Consider the following 7,490-nt stretch of genomic DNA (forward strand, 5'->3'; position numbering starts at 1 on the left):
CCACCAATATGGTCAGATTTCAATGAGAAACACAGGGCCCCCAGGGGAAGCAGAAGCTACCTACATGAAACCCTGCCACCCTGTAATCTGCAAGTGCAGGGTTCAGAGGGCAGGTCTGACTGTGAGTCAACACAGTGGGCCTCTCCCTCATAAGACCAGCACAGTCACCAGGCATGCTTGAAGTCTACTGACTATACAGCACTCCAAAGCGTCAGCTTCAGTTCTATTAGAAAGAGGACAAGTCTTCTTTTTCTTTTCCTTTTTTTCTTTTTTTTTTTCTCTTTGGGAAAAATATGCAGCCAAGAATACTTTATTCAGCAAAGCTATCATTCAGAATAGAAGGAGAAATGGAGTTTCCAAGTCAAGCAAAAACTAAAGGAGTTTGCAAACAATAAAACATCTCTGCAAGAATTGTTAAAGGGTACCATTTAGGTGGGAAAGAGAGACCAAAAGCAACAAAAACTAGAAAAAAGCAGAGATAGTCTACAGGAACAGCAACTTTACAGGTAATACAATGGCAATAAATTAATATCTTTCAATAATTACTCTGAATGTAAATGGATTAAATGCTCCAATCAAAAGACATAGGATATCAGAGCAGATGAAAAACAAGACCCATTGGTATGCTGCTTAAAAAAGACTCATTTTATTTATTTATTTTTTATTTTTTATTTTATTTTTTTTAACTTAGAATGCAAAGTATTTTATTTTTAAACTTCTAAATTTGAAAACAAAACAGCCTAGGTGAAACAATGTAGTTTTCCAAAGCTGAATGTGCTCATTTGGAGCTCAGTTTTTCTGCTTACAGTACAAAACAACTTCCTAAAACTCCTAGGCAGGAACACTACTGTTTTGATGATCTGTGATTGGATGAACTCATCAATCTCAGTTGGTAATACCCCTTTTTTTCTCCTTGGTAAGGTTTTAAAAAAATTCAAGAACAGATGCATTTTTCTAGTCTTACACAGTTTCATTCCAAATGTCTCCTGAGAAGCGTACACCATATATAGGAATCCATCTTCGTCCTTCTCACTTTCATACACTTCAGAAATCGGTGTGGACACACTCACCATGCTGTGTCCATTCACTAGCAGGAAGAAGGCTTGATTAGCGTTGAGTTGTAAGCGTCTCCTAATGATCTTGATGAGCTCACTCATGTTGACATGATCAGGTACAAGGAATTTGGTTTTGTCCAGGACAGGAAGTTGCTTCTCACCCTTGTACCGTTCTTTTATCACTGGGATTTTGGTAGGATGCTGCTCTCGGATAAGTCGGACATCTTCTACTCTTTGCTCGAAGGTGCGGCGCTGCTTGAAGGTCTTCTCAGAGGGCATGGCGCGGGCGGCGAAGTGGAGGCGGTGAGGCGGAGGGTCCCGGCTGCTGCAGGCGGTGGCGGCGGCAGCAGAAGCTCCTCCTATTTATTTATTTTTTAAAATTTATTTATTCGAGACACAGAGATACAGAGAGAGAGAGAACATGAGCAGGGGGAGAAGCAGAGGGAGGGTGAGAAGCAGGCTCCCCGCTGAGCAGGGAGCCAGATGTGGGGCTCGATCCCAGGACCCTGGGATCATGACCTGAGCCGAAGGCAGATGCTTAACCATCTGAGCCACATAGGCGCCCCCAAAAAGACTCATTTTAGACCCAAAGACACCTCCAGATTGAAAGTGAGAGGCACCTCCAGATCGAAAGTGAGAGGGTGAAGAACAATTTATCATGCTAATGGACATCAGAAGAATGCTGAAGTACCCATAGTTATACCAAATAAACTAGATTTTAAAAGAAAGACTGTAACAAGAGATGAAGAAGGGCACTACATCAAATAAAGGTCTCTATCCAACAAGAAAATCTAACAATTGTAAATATTTATGCCCCCAACTTAGGAGCAGCCAAATACACAAATCAATTAATAACAAACTTAAAGAAACTCATTGATTAATAATACAATAATATTAGGGACTTTAATAATATCCCACTCACAGTAATGGACAGATCATCTAAGCAGAAGATCAACAAGGAAACAATGGCTTCAAATGACACACTGGAACAGATGGACTTAGCAGACATATTCAGGGCATTTTTTCCTGAAGCAGCAGAATACACATTCTTTTTCTAGTGCACATGAAACATTCTCCAGAAAAGACCACATACTGGATCACAAATCAGGCCTCAACCAGTGCAAAAACATTGAGATCATACCATGTATATTTTTAGACCACAATTTGATGAAACTTGAAGTCAACCAACAAGAAAAAATTTGGAAATACCACAAAAACATGGAGGTTAAAGAATATCCTACTAAACAATGAATGGGTAAACCAGGAAATTAAAGAAAAATAAAAAGCTACATGGAAGCAAATGAAAATGAAAACACAAGAGTCTAAAACCTTTGGGATGCAGCAAAGGCAGTCATAAGAGGGAAGTATAAAACAATACAGGCCTTCCTCAAGAAACAAGAAAAGTCTCAAATACACAACCTAACCTTACACCTAGAGCTGCTAGAAAAAGAACAGCAAATAAAACCTAAAACCAACGTAAGAAGGAAAATAATTAAGATTAAAACAGAAATGAATGATATCTGAAATAAAAAAAACAGTAAAACAAATCAGTGAAAGTAGGAGCTGCTTATTTGAAAGAATTAACAAAATTGATAAACTCCTAGCCAGACTTATCAGAAAGAAAAGAGAAAGGACTCAAATTAATAAAATCATGAATGAAAGTGGGGAGATCACAACCAACACCACAGATATACAAACAAGCATAAGATAATATCATGACCAATTATAGGCTACCAAATTGGGCAATCTAGAAGAAATGGATAAATTCCTAGAAACCAAAACTGAAACAGAAAGAAATAGAAAATTTGAACAGACCCATAACCAGCAAAGAAATTGAATGAGTCATCAAAAATCTCCAACAAACAAGAGTCCAGGGCCAGATGGTTTCCCAGGAAAATTCTACCAAACATTTAAAAAAGAATTAAAACCTATTCTTTTCAAAGAGTTCCAAAAAATAGTAATGTAAGGAAAAGTTCCAAACTCATTCTATGAAGCCATCATTATCTTAATTTCAAAACCAGACAAAGACCCAACTAAAAGGGAGAATTACAGACCAATATCCCTGATGAACATGGATGCAAAATTTCTCAACAAAATACTAGGGTATCAAATCCAACATTACATTAAAAGAATTATTGACTACAATCAAGTGGGATTTATTCCTGGGCTGAAGGGGTAGTTCAATACCTGCAAATCAATCAATGTGATACACCTCATTAATAAAAGAAAGGATAAAAACCATATGATCTTGTCAATAGATGCAGAAAAAGCATTAGATAAAAATACAGCATCTATTCTTGATAAAAGCCCTCAAGAATGTAGAGACAGAGGGAACATACCTCAACACCATAAAGGCCATATATGAAGACCACAGCTAATATCATCCTCAATGGGGGAAACTGGGAGCTTTTTCCCTAAGGTCAGGAACATGACAGGGATGTCCACTATCACTGCTGTTGTTCAACATAGTACTAGAAATCCTAGCCTAGCAATCAGACAACTAAAAAAAAATAAAAGACATCCAAATCAGCAAAGAAGTCAAAGTTTCACTCTACAGAGATGACATGATACTCTATGTGGAAAACTTGAAAGACTACACCAAAAAATTTCTAGAACTGATAAATGAATTCAGCAAAGTTGCAGGACATAAAATCAACATACAGCAATCTGTTGCATTTCTATACATTGATACTGAAGCTGCAGAAAGAGAAATCAAGGAATCGATCCCAATTTCAATTGCACCTAAAACCATAAGATATCTAGGAATAAACTTACCAAAGAGGTAAAAGATCTATACCTTGAAAACCACAAAACTCTGATGAAAGAAATTGATGATGACACAACAAAATGGAAAAACATTCCACACTCATAGATTAGAAGAAAAATATTGTTAAAATTTCTATACTACCCAAAGCAATCTACACATTGAATGCAATCCCAGTCAAAATAACCCAGCATTTTTCACAGAACCAGAACAAATAATCCTAAAATTTGTATGGAACCACAAAAGACCCTGAACAGCCAAAATAATGTTGAAAAAGAAAACCAAAGCAGGTGACATCACAATCCCATTCTTCAAGCTGTATTACAAACTTGTAATCATCAATACAGCATGATACTGGCACAAAAACAGATACATAGATCAATGGAGCAGAATAGAGAACCCAGAAATGGACCCAAAACTACATGGTCAACTAATTTTCAACAAAGCAGGAAAGAATATCCAATGGACAAAAGACAGTCTCTTCAACAAATGGTGTTGGGAAAACTGGACAGAAACATGGACAAGAATGAAACTGGACCACTTTCTTACAGTATACACAAAAATAAATTCAAAATGGATGAAAAAATGTGAGATAGGCAACCATCAAAATACTAGAGGATAACACAGGTACCAGCCTCTTTGACCTTAGCCACAGCAACTTTGTGTTAGACACATCTCTGGAGGCAAAGGAAACAAAAGCAAAAATGAACTATTGGGACTTCATCAAAATAAAAAGCTTCTGCACAGTGAAGGAAACAATCAATAAAACTAAAAGTCAGCCTAAGGAATGGGAGAAGATATTTGCAAATGACATATCAGCTAAAGGGCTAAGATCCAGATTATATAAAGAATTCATCAAAATCAACACCCAAAAAATAAATAATCCAGTTAAGAAATGGGCAGAAGACAGGAACAGACATTCCTCCAAAGAATACATACAAATGGCCAACAGACACATGAAAAGATGCTAAATATCAGTCATCATCAGGGAAATATAAATCAAAACCACAGTGAGATACCACCTCACACCTGTCAGAATGGCTAAAATTAACAACACAGGAAACAACAGATGTTGCAATGATGCAGAGAAAGGGGAATCCTCTTGCAGTGTTGGTTGGAATGCCAACTGGTGCAGCCACTGTGGAAAACATTATGGAGATTCCTCAACAAGTTAAAAATTGTAAAAATACCCTAAGACCCAGCAATTGCACTACTAGGTTTTTATCCAAAGGATACAAAAATGCTGATTAGAAGGGGCATATTCACCCCTATGTTTATAGCAGCACTATCAATAATAGCCAAATTATGGAAAGACCTCAAATGTCCATGGACTGATGAATGGATAAAGAAGAGGTGGTACACACACACACACACACTGGAGTATTACTCAGCAATCAAAAAGATTGAAACCTTGCTGGGGTGCCTGGGTGGCTCAGTCGTTAAGCGTCTGCCTTCAGCTCAGGTCATGATCCCAGAGTCCTGGAATCGAGCCCCACATTGGGCTCCCTGCTCAGCAGGAAGCCTGCTTCTCCCTCTCCCACTCCACCTTCTTGTGTTCCCTCTCTCATTGTCTCTCTCTCTATCAAATAAATAAATAAAATCTTTAAAAAAAAATTGAAATCTTGCCATTTGCAATGACATGTATGGAACTAGAGTGTATTATGCTAAATGAAATAAGTCAGTCAGAGAAAGATAAATACTATATGATTTTAGTCATATGTGGAATTTAAGAAACATGAAAATAGAGGAAGGGAAGGAAAAACAAAGTAAGATAAAAACAGAGAGGGAAGCAAACTATAAAAGACTCTTAACTATAGAGAACAAACTGAAGGTTGCTGGAGGGGAGGTGGGTGGGGTGATGGGTTAAATGGGTGATGGGCATTAAGGAAGGCACTTGTGATGAGCACTGGATATTATTCATAAGCGATGAAGCACTAAATTTTATTCCTGAAACCAATACTACACTATATGTTAACTAACTTGAATTTAAATAAAGTTTAAAAAATGAACTTAACTTAAGGGGGCTATAGGACAATATCAAGCAGAATAAAATGTGTTTTATAGGCAACCCAGAAGAGAGACAAGAACAGAAAAATTATTTGAAGAAATAATGGCTGAAATTGTCCCTAGTCTAGGGAAGGAAACAGACATCCAGGTCCAGGGAGTCCAGAAAGTTAAAAAAAAAAAAGAAAAGATCAACCCAAAGAGAACCACACCAACACACATAATTAAAGTGTCAAAGTTTAAAGAAAAGAGAGAATCTTACAAGCAGCAAAAGCACAACAGACTGTTATGTACAAGGGAAACTCCATAAGGGTATCAGTAGATTTCTCAGCAGAAACTTTGCAGGCCAGAAGAGAGTGACATGACATATTCAAAGTGCTAAAAGGAAAAAAAACTTCCAACCAAGAATACTCTTCCTAGCAAGGCTATCTTTCAGAATTGAAGGAGACATAGAGTTTTCTGGATAAGCAAAAGGTAAAAAAATTCATCATTACTAAACCAGAGCTAAATGGATTTTTAAAAAAGACTCATTTTATAAATGAAAGTTTGTACTCTTTGACCAATATCTATTTCCCCCAAACATGCAGCAACCACCATTCTACTCTGGTTGTATGAGTTCAAAAATTTTTTTAACACTCCACAAATAAGTGAGATCATACAGTACATGTTTGTCCCTATCTGTCTTATTTCATTTAGCATAATGTCCTCCAGTTTCATATATGTTGTCACAAATGACAGGATCTTTCTTTTTGTGACTGAATAATATTCCATATATACATATCACATTTTCTTTATCCATTCATCTAATAATGGAAGTTTAAGTTGTTTCTAGCTCTCAGATATTGTGACTAATGCTGCAGTGAACATGGAAGTGCAATTATCTCTTTGAAATCCTGAATTTTTTTAAAGGTCTTCTTTATTTGAGAGACAGAGAGAGAGAGAAAGAGCACGCACATGAACGGAAGGGAGAAGGGAAGAGGGAGAGGGAGAAATAGGGTCCCCACTGAGCAGGGAGCCCAACACAGGGCTTGATCCCAGGACCCTGGGATCATGACCTGAGCCAAAGACAGACACTTAATAAACTAAGCCACCCAGGTGGCCTGAAATCCTGATTTTAATTCTTTTGGATAAGTACACAGAAGTGGGTTGCTGGGCCATAAGGTAGTTTGATCTTTTTTTTTTTTTTGAAGAATCTCCATGCAGTTTTCCATATCTTGGCTATTTTGAGTAACTACTAACTTATTTAAACCACACAAGAACTCTGTGAAATACATACAATCACTTTCTTCACTTTTTACACAAGGAAACTGAGAGAATAATTAAATAATATATATAAGGTCATATAGTTAGTATATGGTGTAGCTGGCATTTAAACCCAACTTTCTTTATAGTATGCTCAATGTTCCCTGATTATTTTATTATGTCTACTATTAGCTGACCTCAGATCACCCTTCTGCCCAAATAAGTTTGGAAAAAAAGTTGGCATTTTTTTTTACTTCCTCAGATTTTTTTGTTAGTTTGAAAAAAAAAAAAAAGATCCTAGTGCTTCAGTACTGTTCACAAATACCACATAAGGACATTCTTGACCAAAGAACAGACCTTTTTTGCCTCAAACACACCTTGTTGTAACACTTTGTATTCCATGGGAAGGAAGTGTATTTCAATGT

At 37.0% G+C, this 7,490-nt stretch overlaps 1 pseudogene; it reads right to left on the bottom strand.

Moving 5' to 3' along the window:
* Positions 1–672: 672 nt before the first annotated feature.
* LOC118521493 (microtubule-associated protein 1 light chain 3 beta pseudogene) lies at positions 673–1,409 on the bottom strand (annotated as a pseudogene).
* Between the last annotated feature and the right edge of the window lie 6,081 nt (positions 1,410–7,490).

Source organism: Halichoerus grypus, chromosome X, assembly GCF_964656455.1.
Source record: "Halichoerus grypus chromosome X, mHalGry1.hap1.1, whole genome shotgun sequence".
Lineage (NCBI taxonomy): Eukaryota > Metazoa > Chordata > Mammalia > Carnivora > Phocidae > Halichoerus > Halichoerus grypus.